This window comes from Leptodactylus fuscus, chromosome 7, assembly GCF_031893055.1.
Source record: "Leptodactylus fuscus isolate aLepFus1 chromosome 7, aLepFus1.hap2, whole genome shotgun sequence".
NCBI lineage: Eukaryota > Metazoa > Chordata > Amphibia > Anura > Leptodactylidae > Leptodactylus > Leptodactylus fuscus.
In genome coordinates, this window is record NC_134271.1 from 63,810,204 (window position 1) to 63,831,299 (window position 21,096).

Sequence of the window (21,096 nt, forward strand, 5' to 3'; positions counted from 1 at the left end):
GCGTCCGCATGGAAGGCAATATGTCCCCCAGAGGCAGACGTGGAGGCTTCCCCGTCAACATCTCGGCCCACTGTAGACCGGATGGACTTCAGCAGCCTGCCCGTTTGTTCATAATGGAACGCAGTTCTGCTGGAATAACTGAGTCGTCCTCGGAGGAATCATCCTCTGCCACCCGCAGGTGTTACAAGGGGGGGGGGAGAGACGAGGAACGGAGCTCAGAGCATGGTCTCCTGGTGAGCTGAGACAAGGTGCAATGGATCCCTTTGAGGGAATCATCCTGCAAAACAAAAAGGAGAGTACAAGCAAGGGAAAAACTATTTACCCAAGCGATGCCCAAACTCACCATCTCCTTGACCCATGCCATCATATCTCTGGGAGAGGGCTCCACAGGTGGAGGACCTCTGCACCCGCGACAACGGGCCCACTCATAGCCTGAAAATAGGCAAGTTATAGGACCAGTAGTACCCCGCAGGGCACAACCTTTCAAGCCGCTACCTACCATCAGGGAGCGGTGTGTCGCAATCGAAGCAGGAAAGATGTTTCCTCTTGGAAGAGGTTTTCCTCCTACCATCCCCAGGAGGGGTAGTAGAGGATGACATATCCTACAGAGAGAGATAATAGACCATGCAACACTGTCACCATGACATCATACCAGCTTTTAAAAAAAGGGTAAATCTTACCAGGTCCTGTAGACCGGACAGAGAGGTGACTTGGCGCCCAACGTGCGACCCGAACCCACGACCTTGAGATTAAGAGTCTCATGCTCTACCGACTGAGCTAGCCGGGCTGGCGCTGTGAACAGGATCTGAACCTGTGCGGGGAGACCCCATTGGATTTCGAGTCCAAAACCTTAACCACTCAGCCATCACAGCCGGTTCCCAATAAAGTTTGCAAACTGGAAAAGAGTTCAAGATCAATGAACACCACAATCGCACGCCTTCAGCAGATACTGCAGGAAGGTCTCTGACACCAGGCCAGCCAGCCTCTTAATTCTGGCCGGCTGGAAGTGGGCGGAGCCACAATCAAAGCAGGTGAGGCAACCTGCCCAGACAACTAACCCTGTAATCAGGGGTCTGCAAAGATATACATTCCCCCCCACCAAGAGGCCCTTAACACGGGCACTTACCCCCACATCTCTCAGTCTTTTCCGGCCTTTAATAAGGCCTGAATCTTCCCTGAGTGAGCGGCCGCCAGCGCCAGGCCGTTGCCATTGCGCTATGATACTTCCGGCAAAACCGGAAGTGCGCGCTTACAGCGGCCGGCGGGGAACAGGATACACAACAGTGTGGTTCCACCCGCCGGCAGTCCGCGCGGCCACCAGAGGCGGCATGCGGAGTCCCCGGACTCTCACCAAAATGTCAGGTAAGTCACAAGGAGCAGGGGAAGCGGAGGAGAGGGGGGGCAGGGGGGATAGAGGGGGGTAGCCACACATGGCTAACAAGCACCTTCTCCCCGCAGGGCACAGAAGGTGACAAGAAGAAAACAACCGCTCAGGAGGTGAGTGATCCTGCTGAGCTTCTCAAAGAGGACACAAGTCCTCCCACCTGTCCTCTGTCCACACAGGACAGAAAAAAACACGCAGAGGGGAGGTTCTTGTGCCCTCTTATAGGGCCTGCCACGCATTTGATTGGCTAATTAAATATCCGCCTGTCCTACCAGCACACAGGGGCAGAAATGCCCCACATTGTGCCGCTGTTGAGGACGACAGGGAACACAGGTTACATTTCAAATGTTCTTGAAAATGGAAACTGAGCTGTAAATGACTAATACAGGCAAAAAGACAGTTCCTTTATTTCACAATTTTCATAAATATGGCCAAAAAAGTGCTATGAGCTGCACATATTACTGGATTTCCTGCTTCTTTATTGCACTTAATAAGGAAACTCCACATTTAACATCATTGACTAGCCAGGAAAATGTCATTGGTGTGTGCCACTATCATCTCCATCAATATATCCCTCTGTTACTTCACTGCCCCAGGACCTGTGGGAGGATTGTCAGGAAAAGCCACCATCGTGATCAAGAAGTGAAAGACTAGGGGCAACACAGTGGCTCAGTGGTTAGCACTTTAACATTACAGTGCTGGAGTCCTGGGTTCAAATCCTGCCAACCAAGGACATCATCTGCAAGGAGTTTGTATGTTCTCCCTGTGTTTGTGTGGATTTCCTCCCATATTACAAAGACACACTGATAGGTAAAAATGTATCTACATAAAATAAAAAAAGAAGTGAAAAAGTAGATCCGCCATCTTAGGGCCTTCCATGTCTTCCCAGCTCACATGCCCTCTGAATAGCAGCTGTTTCACATGGACACATTGTAGTTAGAGATGAGCAAACACTATTCGAAACAGCCATTTCAAATAGCACGCTCCCATAGAAATGAATGATCGCTTCCATTCATTTCTATGGGCGCGTGCTATTCGAAACGGCTGTTTCGAATAGTGTTCGCTCATCTCTTATTGTAGTGTACATATTAGCCTCCAAAGGAAGGACCAGTGCTTACACTCAAGTTACAGGTGAAAGTGACAAACTTCTCAGAAACTGCTAAATTCTTACTCATCTCTGGCTCACAGCCCCCGGAAAATTTCATTTATAGAAAGCTGCAGAAATCTGCTAAATAAAAGATGCAAGCCGTTGTCATTTTTCTGCTGCCTTCTCCTTTTTATAGTTTAAGATTTCCATAAAGCAAGATATTAAAACTGTATTTTTCAATCCTACAATTGGATGAACAATATAAATAAAATTTAGCACCTCCTAAAATGCTATAATCATCCAATATTCCCCTTACAAAACATGTCATGTATACAGACGCTCAAGAGAACAGTAACCCCTGCATACATAGTAGCCTATGACCTTCGTGTATATGTAGTAGATAGTAGATTGACCCTTTGGATCCTGTTTTACCAAGCATGGGAATTTCTCTCATAGATGAGGCCATCTACTCTCTAAGGAGAGTAAATGTCTGTGGAGTAGTGGATGTCAACCTCTGAGACCCTTTTACAGGGTCATAGTTGAGCAGCTGGACATCACAAAAATGAGAAGGTATAATATCTCTGCCTGTTCAGATCTCTGCGCCACCCTCTGCTCGCATGCCGTGGTGCAGGTGTTGTGGTCAGTTTGATTCTTTGCGTAAAGTTTTTAGTTGCTCTGTCAGAACACTGTTCTATTACCTCTTCTCTATAATTGTATTTCCACCTCACCCATCTACTGCACCTTGTTTCCTTCTATTCATCACATAGTTAATCTTAGCCTTGCCTGTATGATTTACAGCCTGTATACCAATCAAGTTTGGCACAGGTCCTGGACTTCCTATATACAAGTCATCAGCCCACACAGGTTTGCTGGCTATTTTGACTCTGTCCTGTGACTTTGTCCTCACTAGCTTCCTACTTCTTTTATTATTGTATTACTGTCCTCTGAGCTTTGGCTTCCATTGTGACTACTCTTTTGGATAACAATTTTGTACTGCTTTGTCTCTCTGGCTTTGACCCTTGGCTTGCTGGCTCCTCTTCTGTGTTGTTTGTCTTCTCTTTCTCTGTGTGTCACTTATTCAGACAAGGGATAACCACCCAGTTACTCCTGTCATTAGGACAGTTGTGGCAATTAGATAGGGACAGGGGCTGGGTCGAGTTTAGGGCTCACTGTCTCTTTCTTTCCATGGTTCCATTGTTCCAGCAGCAGCACTAGGGAATTTCCCAAATAGCAATTCCCTTTCAGAAGAGCTTTTAAAGGGTGCAGCTAAAAAGGTAAAGGCATCAGTGGATAACTTTTCCAAATCAATTCAGACGAGAACAAAACAATCTACTTCCTGCACTCTCCCTAAAATTTAATTAATTCCTTTACCTTGATATATGTTGTATTAACCCCTGTATTGCTAATTTACAAATAAACTTGGCTGTTCTAACTTCATTCTAAATTTTCTGTGAATTATATTAACCCTTGAACCTTTAACTTCACACTTCTTGTTACTAATAGCACTGAAATCCTAATATTTCTAAACAATGTAATAACCCCTGCATTGAGGTCTTACTGTTCACACTTGTCCCCAATCCTCCTGTGGCTGCATAAGAATTACTAGTCTTAATAAATTCCCTCTAGAGTGTTATAGACCATCCCTTCTGATATCTAAGTAATGAACCTCCAGGGTCCCAGGTGAAAAACATAACTGATAGGGTGACGAGGTGAGGGAGCTTCAAAACAGGCAGACTCCCTGCAAAACAGAGTAAGTTGACATATCTGCTTGGATTGATATTTACCAGCAAGGAAAAATAACAGGAGTCTTCAGTATTGAACAGTCACAAAATATGATATTGTGGATGTCTAGCAAACATTTGCCAATGGCCTCCTTGATAGTAATAATTCTTCCCCTAATAGATTTCCACTCCCGCATGGAAAATATTATCATGCAGAAGAGATAACCATGTCCACATATACCATTCCACTGATTCATTTCTTAAAGGGGACCTTCCATCACTTGGGGCACATGCAGTTTTATATACCACTGGAAAGCCAACAGTGCACTGAATTCAGCACACTGTTGGCTTTCACGGTCTGTGTCCCAGGTGAAGAGCTATCAGTGCAGGTACTGTAGCTCTTCACTGTCAGAAGGGTGTTCCTGACAGTCAGTCAGGAATGCCCTTCCTCACAGCAGCGCCTATAGTGCTGTACTGTGAGAGCGGTGAGGAACGCCTCCCCCAGTACTTATCTATGGACGAGCACTATCAGGAGGGGAGGAGGAGCAGTGTTTTGAGATAGGTGAGTGAATGTACAATACGGTACAGTAACAAACAGTTGGAATCATCTCCATCTCCATCTTTTCTTATTGACTAAAATGTAAAAAACAGATATTTTCTTCCATCACATTTGTTAACTTTGTAGCATTAAAATAGCAAGAAACATGACAGAAGAAAGCTTCCATCATGGTTTTTACATGGCGGTTAAAGCAGACAGACACAAGTCCGAGGGGGCTCAGTCAGCACCTGTCATTTAATGTCACTTGTTCTCCTCCTGTGAAGGATGAGAGCAACGGACATGAAATAGCAGTATTGTGAACATACCCTTAACAGGTTAAGATTAATATTAGAAGAATAAGATGGTATTCAAAGATTTACAGTTACTTTCATGGACCCTAAATGCAGAATAGTATCTTGACATGATGCATCTGCTGGAGTATGTAAAGTAGGGACAATATTCATTATGGTGAATGAATTTACAGAAAAGCCATCTGTGAATAGCCATATTGCATTACCAGTTAATATAATCATCACAGTCCAGGTTTACATGAGTTAAAAAATCATATTTCTATTGAGCACACATGCTATAATTTTTTAATAGAGTTTGGCCTTGTCCATGGCTCCATTTAAACCTTTATTTTTCAATTGAGAGTCGGGGAAAGAGCAATTTATTGTATATAAGGGTTCATGCAGTGAATTAAAAAGACCAATTTATGCCTACGGATTCAATATAAATGTATGTACAGGAAGACCTAATAACATGTTATACTGTAGCATATATTAGTCCAAACCTCCCACTGTTCGGAGATGGAGAAAACAGTATCTGTCCTAATCCTGTAGAACACGGACAACCACAGTGCCCCATAAGAGTGCCAGGGACTTCACAACCATTGAAATGACCAAACACAGTGTTTCCATAGCAATGCCTAACAATAGTGCCCATTACAGTGTTAGCCACAGCTCCCTTGTGAAAGAGTCCAGCCCCATTTAACAGTCCCAGGTATTGTAATTCCTTGATAATGTTATGATATTACTTATAGTCAGTGGCGTAACTAGGAATGGTGGGGCCCCGTGGTGAACTTTTGACATAGGGCTTACGCCCTAAGACCCCGACTGAACCCCTTCCCCCCATGCAATCCTGCGTGCACTATTATTATCCAGAATGGCCCCTGCATGCACTATTACATCCCATAGTGACCCCTGCACACAGGATTATACCCCATAGTGGCCCCTGAACACAGTATTATGCCCCACTGTGGACACCCATGAACAATTACACAGTCCAGTCCCATTAATATGACCACCTGTCAAAATCCAGAATAACCACCTTTGGCAGAGAGGACCGCTGCAAGACGTGCAGGAAGAGAGGGGATGTTGTGATGATGTTCACTGGGATGTTGAGCCATGCCGACTCCAGTGTCGTGGCAGCTGTGCTAGGTTACGTGGTTGAGCATCCATGTTGCGAACAACCCAATCGAGGTGGTCCTATAGATTCTTGATTGGGTTCAAGTCTGAGGAATTTGCAGGCCAAGGGAGTAAAGTAAACTCATCCTGGTGCTCCTCGAATCCCACACGTACATTGCCAGCTTTATGACACGTCGCATTGTCCTGCTGGTAGATGCCATCATCCTGAAGAAAAACATTTCACATGTAGGGGTGAACATGGTCCGCAAGGATAGATGCATACTTATGTTGATCCATCGTGCCTTCCACAATGATGAGTGCTCCCAGATGGCTGATGACACGTGTCTTCTGCAATTGGTTATTTAACATTGACATCAAAAGTAGGCGGTGGTCACATTAATATGACTGGACTGTGTATTATACTCAGGGACATCACACAAGTAGGCCCTAAGCCTGTCTGGAACCCAGAGAGGTAAGTAACAGTGCCCCTCTCCTGAGCCTCCAATCATTATACTCGGGAGTCTGAAAAGACCCCTGAGTACAATAATAGTGTTTGGGGGGCCCGCGGCGTCCCTTACTGATCAGTAAGTAAATAGGGCCTGTTACCAGCTGGCCCCTGCTTCTAGTCCTTACAACCAGGCAAATGGATGGCACCTAATGTGAGAGATATTAAGACAGTCAACCAGACAAAATAGGGATGAGTAGACAAAGTGGCGCTACATTCGCAATAGCATTCGGCTTTCCATTCCTCGGTCCACTTGGGGTCCCAAGAAAAGAAAACCTGATCCGCGTTAAGAGACCTGCTGGGTTTCCGCCGGGTTTACACCCGAAAGCAGATTTTGGGACAATATTTCTGAACAGTGAGCAGGGGCAGGTGTATACCTAGCCTAAAGTAAATGTCAGTGGTTTTTCCTTGCTTTCACATTGCCAAGAGATCTACCTATATTGCCTGAGAGATCATTCATCCAATTCCTTATAACATATAGATAGAATGGTATGATCAAGCCACCCTGAGAATATGCATATTTCCCCCAAATTGTAGCATATATCACCATGGTCCAGACTGATGGTAATATTAGAGTACCAATTGTACGTTGGGTTGTACTCCCTCCTTTTAATTCCATAATAACATATTTGCATTATTAATACCTTTGCCAAAGCACCCGACCTGTATTGTTAGAGCCATTACCCTTATCTTCTCTTCTAAAACTTTCACAATGACTATGAACTCATAGTTTACATTGTAACACACAGTCTGCGCCGCGCCATGTGCTCATTTTCATTATTCTCTTTTTTATTTTTGCCCAAGCCTATAATTACCTGTCCATGCTAATATTTCTGTCTTTAATTTTTTTCCATCTTTCTATTTTTACTCAGCAAGTTAATTACAAATCTGCTAAGTACGCTGACATTCTTTAAAATGTCAAATCGCAGATTTCACAAAAAAATTGCTTCAAGCCGAAAAATGCCAAGTGACCAAAACATAAGTGTATTTACTGAGTGAGATAACTTCTGAGAAGATACGGAGTAACAGAGACATCAGATATTCAACTTCCTGGACATTTTAAAGGCTAGACTGTTTCATTTACAAATTGGATGCTTTTTCCTGTAAAATGAGCAGTTTTAACATTTCGTTACAGTGTGTCACTGACTATACATTTTCCTTCTGCAAAAAATACAAAGCAACAGATAGGCAAAGTCCTACAAAAAGTTCAACATAGTTTCTCATATGATTTAAAACATTTCACCCACATCCATCCCATCCACTCCAACAAGTTATCTTCTACAGGACGTTTAACATTAAAGGGGTATTCCCTCGTAAAATGATCTCCCTCTATTCCCTTTAATGCCACGTGAGTAGTTCCTCCGGCAATAACAGTAGATTTGATAGAATCCAGGTAGTACCAGACTTACCTACAGGCCATAGTCAGTGCTGGTCTCAAATTGTTCTGTCCACCCTTTTTTTGCAAATAAACAATATTTTACATGCAGAAAACATATGGACGTTATCGATCACCTGAACCTAAACCATGCTCACAAGCAGAAACGGTTGTAGTGGGCCCAGATATACATGAAGACCCATTTTGAAAAAGTCTTGTTTAGTGATGAGTGCCGTACTAACCTGAATGGTCCATTTGGTGGAATGGTGGATGGTTGATGGATGGCCACCATGTCCTAACAAGGCTGTGACGTCAGCAAGGAGGTGGCGGAGTCATGTTTTGGGATGGAATCATGGGGACAGAGTTGATAGGCCCCGTTTGGATCACTGAAGGTGTGAAAATGATTTATGCAAAGTATATAAAGTTTGTGACTGACCACTTCCGTGTACTCTGAACACTTCCAAGGAAGATCTGTGCCTTCCATAGCAAAATCACCTTCATGCATTACACTGCACCATCTCATTCATGTAATTCATTGTCTGCTATGGGCATGAAAGGAGAGAAACTCATGATGTGGCCAGCATCTTCCCCTGACTTCAACGCTATTGAGAACCTTTGGAGTATGCTCAAACAGCAGCTCTGGGAGGCTATTCTGACATCCTGCAAAAAAATTCAAGCAGAATCTATCCAAAAACTCACAATTTTAATGGCTGCAAGAATCGTGAAGGTGATATCAAAGAAGGGGTTCTATCTTAACGTGTTGTAACTTGGTCTGTTAAGATGTTGTTTATTGAAATAGCTTTTGATTTCAGTAAATGTGACCTGTTAATGCTGCAAATTCAACTAATAACCATTATCAGTTCTTTACAACCTATAAAATGTTTTGAAACTGTTTGGAAAAGTGGATTTTTATTTTTTTAATTTGTGAAAAAAAATTTATCATTGGCAACAGATGCAGATAGAGGCAGTTCTATCTACAGCCTTCTCTCCATCTAGTATGGTTAATGTCCGTTGTTCTAATCCTAAGACGGATGAGTGAAACAAACATTCATAACGGTACTATGAATTTCCCCTAACACACACATCATACGCTACTGATATTCCTATGAATGTAACAGCTGATATAACTAATACATTAAAGGCCACATGTTGCGTTAAAGCTGCATTTTAGTTGCAGTTTTCTCAGTTTTTTTGAGCCAAAGCCAGCAATGGATTTAGCAGAATGTAGAGCTCTAACGCCTTCATTTTTATTTCCCATTCCTTTTGAAGCCACTCAAAAAAAACTAGTGTTGTTCCCAAGTCCACAATTACCTAGTAATAGAGATGAGTGAGTAGTATTCGATCGAGTAGATATTTGATAGAGTACTATGGTATTCGAAATACTGATACTTGTTCGAATACTACTCCTATTTGCAGTAAAGATTTGATTGCTGTTAACCTGCGATTTCTGAGGCTGGTGACTTGGATGAACTTACCCTCCGCAGCAGAGGTGACTCTTGGTCTTCTTTTCCTGGAGCGGTTCTCATGTGAGCCAGTTTCTTTGTAGCGATTGATGGTTTTTGCAACTGCACTTGGGGACACTTTCAAAGTTTTCCCAATTTTTCAGACTGACTGACCTTCATTTTTTAAAGTAATGATGGCCATTTGTCTTTCTTTACTTAGCTGTTTTTTTCTTGCCATAATACAAATTCTAACAGTCTATTCAGTAGGACTATCAGCTGTGTATCCACTTGACTTCTACACAACACAACTGATGGTTCCAACCCCATTTATAAGGCAAGAAATCCCACTTATTAAACCTGACAGGGCCCACCTGTGAAGTGAAAACCATTTCAGGTGACTACTTCTTGAAGCTCATCTAGAGAATGCCAAGAGTGTGCAAAGCAGGAACCAAAGCAAAAGGTGGCTACTTTGAAGAACCTAGAATATAAGACACATTTTCAGTTGTTTCACTCTTTTTTTGTTAAGTATATAATTCCACATGTGTTAATTCATAGTTTTGATGCCTTCAGTGTGAATCTACAATTTTCATAGTCATGAAAATACAGAAAACTCTTTGAATGAGAAGGTGTGTCCAAACTTTTGGTCTGTACTGTAGATCCCACATTATCCATAATGTATAACCATATAGAAAACTTGGTGTTGATTTTCATCCCATTGAATATTTTACTTTGAAAGCCTGTTACAAGAAGAACAGAATGGAGCCTGCAGTTCTGACAGCCCCTCGTCTCTGCTCCCATGAACCTGATAATATTGCTGATGAGGATAAACTATTCCTTGAGGGTGGGGGAAGGGTTTGTGACAACTTACTCCTCAGGCATTTTAATCAGTTTAATTTGATATTTAGCCATTTTTTTTTCTCTGCAATCAACATAATGACCCCGCCATCAAAATAATTCCCCCGAGAGAGACAATTCAGAGACATGTTCGTCTGGCTTTGTGTTTGTCACAATTACGGAGTGGAAACAGGAAATGCTCTTTGTTCTTATTTTTTATTGAGGCAGATCTCCTAATGGTTACTTGTTACATCCATTGACAAGCTGTGGGGCAGCACCATGTCTTCATCTCAACATGTTATATTAGAAAGAGCTTATGTTTTATTAAAATTCACTAGCCTTGGATTTTTAAAAAAAGGGCAACTAAACACAAAAATTCAAGTTTATTAAAGGAGTATTTCCATCTTAACAAGGTATCTCCCATCTGTAGGATAGGGAATAACTTGCAGATTGATGGGAGTCTGACCACTCAGACTCAAAATGGAGGAGATTTGTCCCCTATTGTGAATGAAGCAGTGGATGGGCTTGTTGCTCCATTAATTTCCATGGAAGTGCACTGTACTACTACAGGTATCTCTTGCACTCTCATTGAAATTAATAGAGCCATTTGTGTGTCAATCGGACCACTGCCCCAATTAAGCCCCACCACCACTGCCCCATGTTGTGGAAATGCAACTTTTTTTGATGCAGATTTTGCTGCATTTTTTTGAGTCAAGGCTATGAATGGCTACAATAGGAATGAGAACTATATATAGTTATAGGAAATTCTTATACTTTTATCTTCTGAGCAATCCACTCCTGGCTTTGGCATTTCCGCAATGTGAGGCCTCAGCCTACAACAGGGATCAAAACTTCTGTGTTATCCTGATAGTGGGAGATTTGATGGGTCAGACTCGACCAGAACATTATTATTCCAAAAACAAACAAAAATTATAAACAAATCAAGAATGATGGGTTATGTAGATAACCTGTTTTCCCTAAGTCCCAACAGCGGCACAATATGGGGTATTTTCTGCCCCTGTGTGCTGGTAGGACAGGCGGAATTTTTAATTAGCCAGACTTAACACCTGGCTGGACCCTATATGAGGGCACCACACCCCTCCCCCTGCGTGTTAATATTAAGTAACCTATAATAGGCTCTGTACAATACAATATGTTTACAGCAAAGATATTGGTATTTTCCACATACATACAATCTTTACAGGTGCATATAAGCAACTTTTACATATTTTAGTCCGTTTTCCTCTACCAAATTATAGGGAGGGAGACTTGTGCCGCTGTTGGGACTTAGGGAAAACAGGTTATCTACATAACCCATCATTCCCTTGCGTCCCACCAGCGGCACAATATGGGGAGATAGCAAGCATAGTCCCTTTATTAGGGTGGGCGTTCTACAGAACTCAATACTGTACGGCCGAAAGCCGAAGCTTCCGCAGACTGGGTAGCCAGTCTATAATGCTTTACAAATGTGGAGTCTGAGCTCCACGACGCCGCCGCACAGATCTGGTCAAGCGGCAAGGCGCACCTTTCTGCCCATGAGGTAGAGACTGCCCTCGTGGAGTGCGCTGTTAAGAAGGCCGGAGGAGATAAGTCCTGTATCTCAAAAGCAATTTTAATAGTCTCCTTCACCCACCTAGAAATGGTGGGTTTCGAGGCCGCCCGGCCCTTTAACTTCCCGAAAAAGTTTACAAAGAGGTTTTCTGATCTTCTAAAAGAGCGCGTGCGCTCTAGATAAATCCTTAAACACCTTGACAAATCAAGAGAATGAAGTTTAACCTCCTCCGGAGTGGAGGGTGTTGGATAGAATACTGGAAGTGTGACCAGCTGGCATCTGTTGGTCACAGAGGGAACCTTGGGGGTAAATCCCGGTAGATATCTTAACTGGACTCTGTCCTCGTAGAAGCTGATGTACGGTTCTTCACAGGAGAACGCCTGTAATTCTCCTACCCTCTTGGCTGATGTTATTGCCAAGAGGAATGCTACCTTGTAGGAGAGGAACTTCAGCTCTACCGACTCCAGAGGTTCAAAGGGTTTACCACATAGCGCCGAAAGGACCGTGCTGAGATCCCACTTGTGGACTGGAGCAGATACTGCTGGTCTCAACCTCCCCGCCCCTTTAAGGAAGAACTTACTAGGGGGTCTTGAGATAACCGCCTCCCCAGACAGGCGGACAGGGCGGCCATATGCACCTTCAAGGTGGCAACCGAGAGGCCCCTGTCAAGGCCGTCCTGAAGAAAGTCCAAGATCACACCTACTGGAGGATCCACGGAGTCCACTTCGTGCTCCTGGCACCAAGTTTTAAAGATGTTACCAATCCTCTGGTAACTTCTATTTGTAGCTTCTGAACGGGCACAGGAAATCGTCTTTAGGACGGCCTTTGAAAGTCCTCTATTCCTTAATAGGGACTGGTTAACTTCCAGGCTGTCAAGTTGAACCTCCTCAGATCCTGGCAGAGTAGCTCTCCTTGAGTTACCAGGTCTGGGAGGGGGGGAAGCCTCCAATAAATGCCTTGACTCATCCTCATGAGCTGGGCAAACCAAGTCCTTTTTGGCCAGAACGGGATTATGGCGATGCCCGAGACTTGGTCCTGTCTTATCTTCATCAATACCCTGGGTATGATGGGAACTGGAGGGAAGATGTAAATCAGCCTGAACCTCCATGGGATGGACAGGGCATCCACTGCCAAGGGGTTGTCCTCCTGATACAGGGAACAGAAGGTCTGTACCTTGGCATTGAGTCGGGTTGCCATAAGATCGACCTCTGGGAGACCCCATCTTTGGACGATCTGCTGGAATATTCCTGGATGAAGCGACCATTCTCTGGATACAGAAATACCCCGACTCAACTGATCCGCTACTATGTTCAGGGAGCCTCTGATGTGAACAGCGGATAGATGGGACAGGTTCTTTTCTGCCCATGAGAAGATTAGATTCGTGGTTCTTTGAAGGGCCCGGGATCTGGTACCGCCTTGTTTGTTTATATAGATGACCGTCGTCATATTGTCCGACTGGACTTTGACTGCCTTCCCCTTGAGGAGGGGGGCGAAGTGACACAAGGCAAGGTACACTGCCTGAAGTTCCTTCAGGTTGGATGACCCCTGTTCCGGATGAGCCCAAACGCCGTGTATAGTTTTGTCGTCCAAGTGGGCTCCCCATCCCTGATGGGATGCATCCGTTGTCAGCAGGACCCACTGTGGAGGGACCGTAGACCTTCCGTCTTTCAGGTGTATCCACCATCTGAGGGAAAGACGGGTAGCGGGAGAAAGGCAGATCTTCTTTTGCAGTCCCCGTGGCGACCTGTTCCAGGCACTCAGCACTTCCCTCTGAAGGGGACGCAAATGCCATAAGGCCCAAGGAACCGCCCTGACTGAAGAGGACATCAGGCCTAGAACTCTCATGGCGGTCCGGATGGTTATTCGCCGAGTTCCAAATAGAAAGCGGGCAGCTGCCTCTATCTTGAGTTTCCTTGGGCCGGAAAGGTAGATCTGCATCTTCTGGGAATCCAGAATAAATCCGAGAAACTTCCTCCGGGTGGAAGTCGTCTAAATATGGAACCACGAAGAGCCCCTCTAATCTTAGAGCGGCGGCGATGGGGGCGACCGTCTTGGTGAAGACGTACGGGGCTGACGATATGCCAAAGGGGAGGGCGGTAAACTGAAAATGCTCTCTGCGGCCAGCTATTTGAATAGCTATTCTTAGATATTTCCTGTGTGGGCAAAAAATAGGGACATGCAGGTAGGCATCCCTGAGATCTAGGGTCACCATTACTTCGTCCTGCAGGAGGAAGGATGTTACAGAATCTACGGTTTCCATACGGAATGGTTTTCCCCTTAGAAACCGATTGAGATACCTTAAATCTACTATCATTCTCCAGTCCCCAGATGGTTTGGGGACGAGGAAAGCTGGAGAGTAGATACCGAGGCCTTCCTCCCGAGGGGGGACCCTCTCCAGGGCCCCCTTTGTCCTGTATTCCAAGACAGCTGCCTCTAGGATAGACTGCTGGGCAGCAGGCAGGATACGAGTGCTGGTGAAATGATCGCGGAGAGGCTGCTTGAATTCCAAGGCGTAGTCCTGGGCCACCACCCGCAAAGCCCAAGGATCTCTGATGATCTGATCCCACACACCGGCAAAGTGAGCCACACGCCCACCTACCGCAAGATTGGCCGCAGAGAGCTGCGCACCCTCAAAAGGTAGGTTTACCCTTTGAATCATCCCTGGCGCGCCCCCTGCCCATACCTCTAGGTCGTATTCTGGACCTCCTCTGAGGTTGCCTGGATTGAGCTCCTCGCCCCCTACCTGGGGGAGGCCTTCTGCTTCTGGAGGCCTGCGGCAAGGTTCTGCCCTTGTCTTCGGCCAGACCCTCCATTAGATCGTCGAGGCTGCGCCCGAACACCTTGCCCGGCTGGAAGGGTAGACCGCACAGGGCGTATTTGGATGGTAAGTCCGCCCTCCAGGGACGGAGCCACAGTGGTCTTCTTGCGGCTGTGGTCTGAGCCATGGTTTTTGCTGACAGACGTAACTGTTGTCTGGATGACTCTCCCAGGTAATCTGCTGCTAGCTGAATAGAGGACATAGACGATAAGATCTCGTCTCTATCGACGCCGGTATCTATGTCTCGCTCCAGTTGCGTCAGCCGGGCACGTAGAAAATCCGCCACTTCGGTGGAGGCAATGGCCACAGAGGTCTGAGCTGAAGCAGAAGAATACGCTTTTTTAAGTGTGGAGTCTATTCTTCTATCCAAGAGGTCCTGTAAGTTAGAGCCGTCTTCAAGAGGCACATTTGGTACGTTTGGACATCCTGGCTACCGTCAGGTCTACTTTTGGGGGTGGCCCCCAGGAGGACAGCTGGACAGGATCCACCGGATACAGATTCTTAAATACCCTGGAGGCCACATGAGTCTTCTCAGGAAATTTCCACTCCTGCTCCATAATGGCCATTAATGCCGCATCTACCTGAAAGGCCCTCTGCCCTTCAGCGGTAGAAGCGGAGGCTTCCCCCAAGTCATCCAGGCCCCTTGACCGGATGGCCTTCAGCAAACTGGTTGTTTTGTCCCATGAAAATATGGGTTTGCTGGCCACGCTCGACTGCACCACGGATGGGCAGGAGTCATCCTCCATCTGCAGTCTTTCCAGGGAGCTCTGTCCGCTGCTTCTTGGAGAGCTGGGTGATGGACACACGGATGTCCTTTAGCGACTCCTCCTACAAAAAAGGGAGGAGGAGCTTACCAGAAGTGGGGAAACCATCTTTCCTCTTGTTCTCTGCACTGTACTCACCATATACTCCTTCATCCATATTACCATGTCCCTGGGGGAGGGCTCATCAGCAGGAGGCCCTCTGCAGGACCGACAACGTGACCAATCGTATCCTGGAATATAGAGGTTAATTAGCAACCTCCTACTGCAGAGAGCCCCTACCCCAGATCACACTTACCATCAGGTAAGCGAATATCGCAATCCCGGCAGGAAAAATGCTTTCTTTTGGCCGAGGATTTCCTCCTCTCCTGGTCCCCAGGAGGGGTGGTGGAAGAGGACATGGTAGCGGAATAGCGACCGCTATGTTCACCTAAATAGATTTAGTGTATGAGAGGAGTAACATACATGAAACACAATAATGGTTTCTTACCAGGCGTTGGAAGAATGGCTTAGACCAGGATTTGTCAAAAGCTCAGCTGCCACCAGCGAAGTGCAAACCAACCCTAAGCCCCACTAGTGGGAAAACTAGGAAGGCAAGGACTGAGTGTCCTGCCCTCCCTTTTGAGCTGGCCGCCGAAAAAAAGGGGGCGGGACCGCCCGAAACCCCACCCCCTTCCCGCTTCCCAACCCCCCCAAAGCCCCTGAACAAGAATTGTTCTATCTGGGGGGGGGGGTATTGGGGCCAGGGGACTGCCTTACCCTGCCCCAGACTAGCTCCTTTTCGGAGCTATAGTAAAATATTTTCGGCCGCCGCGAACCGGAAGTGCGGCGCCGGAAGTGTGCGCAAGTTTTCCCTCCCCGTCCAGGAACGAGGGAGCCGGCCGAAGGTTCCGGCCCCTACCCGTTCGCAGAGCCGACGGCAGAAGCCGAAGCTTCCGCATGAAGCGCCGACCCTAGAAGTAAGTCAGTGGACGGGGAGGGGGGGGGGGGAAGGAGAAAGACCCTGCTGACACCCCTGCCTTCTCTCCAGGTCAAGAGCCCCAGCGAGGGACAGGACTCAGGATCAGGTAAGTGATCCACAGAGCCCTATAGGAGGACACCAAGTCCTCCCCACCTGTCCACACACAGGACAGAAAAAAAACACACAGGGGGAGGGGTGTGGTGCCCTCATATAGGGTCCAGCCAGGTGTTAAGTCTGGCTAATTAAAAATTCCGCCTGTCCTACCAGCACACAGGGGCAGAAAATACCCCATATTGTGCCGCTGGTGGGACGCAAGGGAAAAAACTTTTATATGGGATTAGTAATCCATTTTTTTTTTAGTTTTTCTCCCCACTATTTAAACAATACCCCAGAAAAAATAACCCCAAACCCAACTTGTGAGCCATTGGATATATATGGAGAAGATGTTCAGCAGATGGTCTACAGATAATTGAATATAATTAAGTATGGCATTAGTGACATATTTAGGGCATGCTGAGTTGAACATATACTGACACTTCAATAAGTCGTCATGGTTGGTCATGGAGGGGTGATACTTTAGCATTTTCTGAATGCTGCAGGCAATATTATAAGTCATATCTGTCCGTCTTGATAGCACTGTATGGTTATTACTGAACTTTGTGCCACTTCAATAGCCAAGCTGGCAGCCATATTAGCATTTACCGTCAGCAGGCTGTCATCTCACACAATCAATCAATAATATTGACTGATCTTCATCTTCATAAATCTACTTGTATCATTGTGAGACAGTTATAGAAAGGCCCCTGTCTTCATCTTTTGCCAATTTCCATAAACCATCTATTTCAAGCTGCCAAATCTCACGACTGATGGCTCCCTTCATGCCGGGCAGAAGTGCTGACATATTGGGTTTTTAGGCTCATCCATTTTCTTTGACCAGGCAGACCTGTAATTAAATGTGTAATTTTTACTTCTGGATGTACTATTTTATGTTATATACGAGGCCTCTCCTCTTTATCTTCATGATCAAAAGCATAGGAAACATCTGTTCATTCAGCGCAGAGATTGATTCTCCACAAGACGTATTGACTTAACAGGTAAGGAGCTTGAACATTGCGTACTTATATCCTATTTCTCGGCTTATGTACGTAAGCACAATTGTAGGGCATGAATTATATTTTATCATATTTTTTATAGTCTGTGTTTATATTATCAGAGGCGTAACTCGAAGCTCCTCCTGTGCAAAATATGTAATGGAGCCCCAACTTGCCATGTGCTATCTTTAATACTGATATATTCTTATGGCCTGGTAGCAATTGCTATCTCTTCATCCCCTATAGTTATGGCCTGCTTATATGCAGTGTGAATACCTACAAGAATGGAGGATTATAGCCTTACACAAGAAACGTATAGATATATAAAATAGGACTCACAAGTGATGTCTCCCTTGACTGGAGACGTTTAGTGGGCAGTATGTTCCTTGTAGTAATAATGCTCCCCCAGCCATTCTTCCATTAGTCATAGTACCCACATAATGGTTCTGATAGTAATAATGCTACTCCAGTGTATGCCATTAGTTATAGTGCCTTAATAGTTTAATGGGGGTATGCTGTACCCAAATAATGCCCCCCACTAGTAATAATGCTTCTCCAGAGTTCCCATTAATGTCCCCAATAGCAATAGTGTTCTTCAGCATGTGCTCTTTGGTTATTGTGCCAACATAGTGCCTGCCATAGTAGTAATGTTCCCTCATCATGCCCCATTGGTAATTATGCTCCCCATAGAAATAATGCTCCCTCAGTGGGGCCCCATGCACCCCAAATCTGCTGCTGCTTAAACCACATGGCAGGGCATGTGAGGGTGAATGGAGTAGGTGCAGTTGGTTGTATGGTTAGGAGCAACACTCCCTGTTGCAATGCATGTTATATGTAAACACCAGCACTAACACTTCAGATATACTTTCTAATACACATATAGTTATATAGCAATGATCATAGTACAAGTCAGGAGAAAGATGGATCCTTTTGTTCCCACTGGAGAATAAGTTCTGCCAGAGATGTCTGACTGTAGCTCCTACCCAGCCCCTCAATGAAAGCACATGCATGCTTTGCCAAGTCAAGTATACATGTGTTTAGGGAAGACCATAAAAATATCCATCAACCAGTTAATGAAGATTGTCTAAGCTGTCATAATGACCTTAAAGCACCATGGAATTGATGGTGCTATATAAATGAACAATAATAATAATAATAATAATAATCTCTTTAGGGTGGATACTGTGTGTACAGATACCGAGGAGAAGCCAAAAGAATTTTTAATGAGGAATATAACAATCTGAAAATAAGATAAACAAGATTATTAAAAGAAGTTTTTCCAATTCTGTAACCTAATTTGTATTTCCAACACAAAAAGATGTAATGCTGTTCCTTTAGCATCAGTCGGAGGAGATTTTGACACATGACCACTATAATCTACTCACTAGCTCTAATGTGTTATATGCGACCAGAATGGATTGGAAAGGTCAACACCAGCAAGAGTGAAATTGGAGGCCGCACTGCTAATTGTTCAAGTTGAAAAGGACAGTTTAAGGTCATGTAGAAGGAGCACTGCTAATGTAATACACAGGAATGTGCAAAAGTTGTAGGCAGGTGTGAGGGAAAATGCAGCAAATTCTGTTAATAGTTTGTTTTTGTCATTTAACAAAATTCTAATTGAATCAACAAAAGAGAGATCTAAATCACATCAATATTTGATATAACCACCAATGCACTCACAACAGCATCAATTCTTCTAGCCCAGGGGTCGGCAACCCCTGGCACGCGTGCCAAGACTGGCACGCGAGGCATATTTTGCTGGCACGGCAGCCAGCCTGCAACTTTCATACAAATTGAGAGAGAGAGCGCGTCCCTTCAGTGCTCTGCTATAGAGCTGAGGACACGCCCCCTTCTCTCACTGCCACCAATCAGAGGTGAGCCTCTCACTGCACAGGATAAGGGCTCCCTGGACCTGCTGCTACATGTGAGGAGGAGCTCCTGCCGTCTGCAGTCCTGAGGAGAGAGAGGAAGCTCCGGGAGCAAAGTGAAAGTAAAAACACCAGGTACGTGTGTTACTAACTATTCTTATTAATGTCAGGCATTTGGGGTTATTACTTTAGTGTTAGTAACCCCATGTGCCTCACATTAATAGCAATTAACCCCATCATGTCCCTCACATTAACCCTGTGTGGCTCACATAAGGGTTACTGAGGTGTGAGACATATGGAGGTACTAATAAAGGACCTATATAATGAAGATATTCACTTATTACCTCCATATGTCTCACATATCAGTGTCCCTTATGTAAAGCACACAGTGGGTTAATGTGAAGGACATGATGGGGTTAACTGCTATTAATATGAGGCACATTGAGTTAACCTGTAATGCACATGACCAGACTCTATCTACAACTGTGGATAAAAGTACAGACCTATATATTTCAATTGACCCATATATACAGCCATTATTTTTGTGGCTGTGTATCTGGGCCAAATTGAAGAGCTGAAAACTATTGAGCAGGTCCTATATGTGTCCTATACATACCCTATATCTGTCCTATACATCCCCTATATCTGTCCTATACATACCCTATATCTGTCCTATACATCCCCTATATCTGTCCTATACATCCCCTATATCTGTCCTATACATCCCCTATATCTGTCCTATACATCCCCTATATGTGTCCTATACATCCCCTATATCTGTCCTATACATACCCTATATCTGTCCTATACATACCCTATATCTGTCCTATACATCCCCTATATCTGTCCTATACATCCCCTATATCTGTCCTATACATCCCCTATATGTGTCCTATACATCCCCTATATGTGTCCTATACATCCCCTATATGTGTCCTATACATCCCCTATATCTGTCCTATACGTCCCCTATATCTGTCCTATACGTCCCCTATATCTGTCCTATACATCCCCTATATCTGCCCTATACATCCCCTATATCTGCCCTATACATCCCCTATATCTGTCCTATACATCCCCTATTTCTGTCCTATACATCCCCTATATCTGTCCTATACATCCCCTATATCTGTCCTATACATCCCCTATATCTGTCTGCATTTGCAGCCCTGTCAATTCATTTTTAACATATAGGTCAGTGAAAACCACATCCATGCCATTTGTATGCAGGAGGCGTAAGGCTGAGGCCCCACATTGCAGAAATGCAGCATTTTTGTTGCAGATTTTCATGCGGTTTATTTCAACCAAAGCTAAAAATGGCTACAGAAGGAATGGGAAATATATAGGAAGCTTCTTATACGTTTCCCTTCTGCTTAATCTACTCCTGGCTCAGGCTCAGAAAAACGCAGCAAAATATGTAACAAAAAAAGCTGTGTTCCAACAACGCGGGGGCCTTAGGCTAAAGCCCCACGTTGCAGAAACAGCTTTTTTTCGTTGCAGATTTTGCAGGTTTTTTTTTTTAGCCGAAGCCAGGAGTAGATTGAGCAGGAGGGAGACATATAAGAAGCTTCCTATATATTTCCCATTCGTTTTCTAGCCATTCTTGGCTTTGACGTAAAAAAAAAACGCAGCTAAATCTGCAATAAAAAAGCTGCATTTTTGTAATGTGGGGCCTCAGCCTTAGTGTGATTCTATTGGGTGGTGACACTGTAACTAGATGCAATTAAAGCCAAATCCAGTTCCTGGGCACCAG

General features: G+C 44.8%; 1 non-coding gene across 1 annotated transcript; it reads right to left on the reverse strand.

Moving 5' to 3' along the window:
- Positions 1-790: 790 nt before the first annotated feature.
- Positions 791-872, reverse strand: TRNAS-CGA (transfer RNA serine (anticodon CGA)). The gene has a single exon. It is a non-coding gene; the product is annotated as a tRNA-Ser (tRNA).
- Between the last annotated feature and the right edge of the window lie 20,224 nt (positions 873-21,096).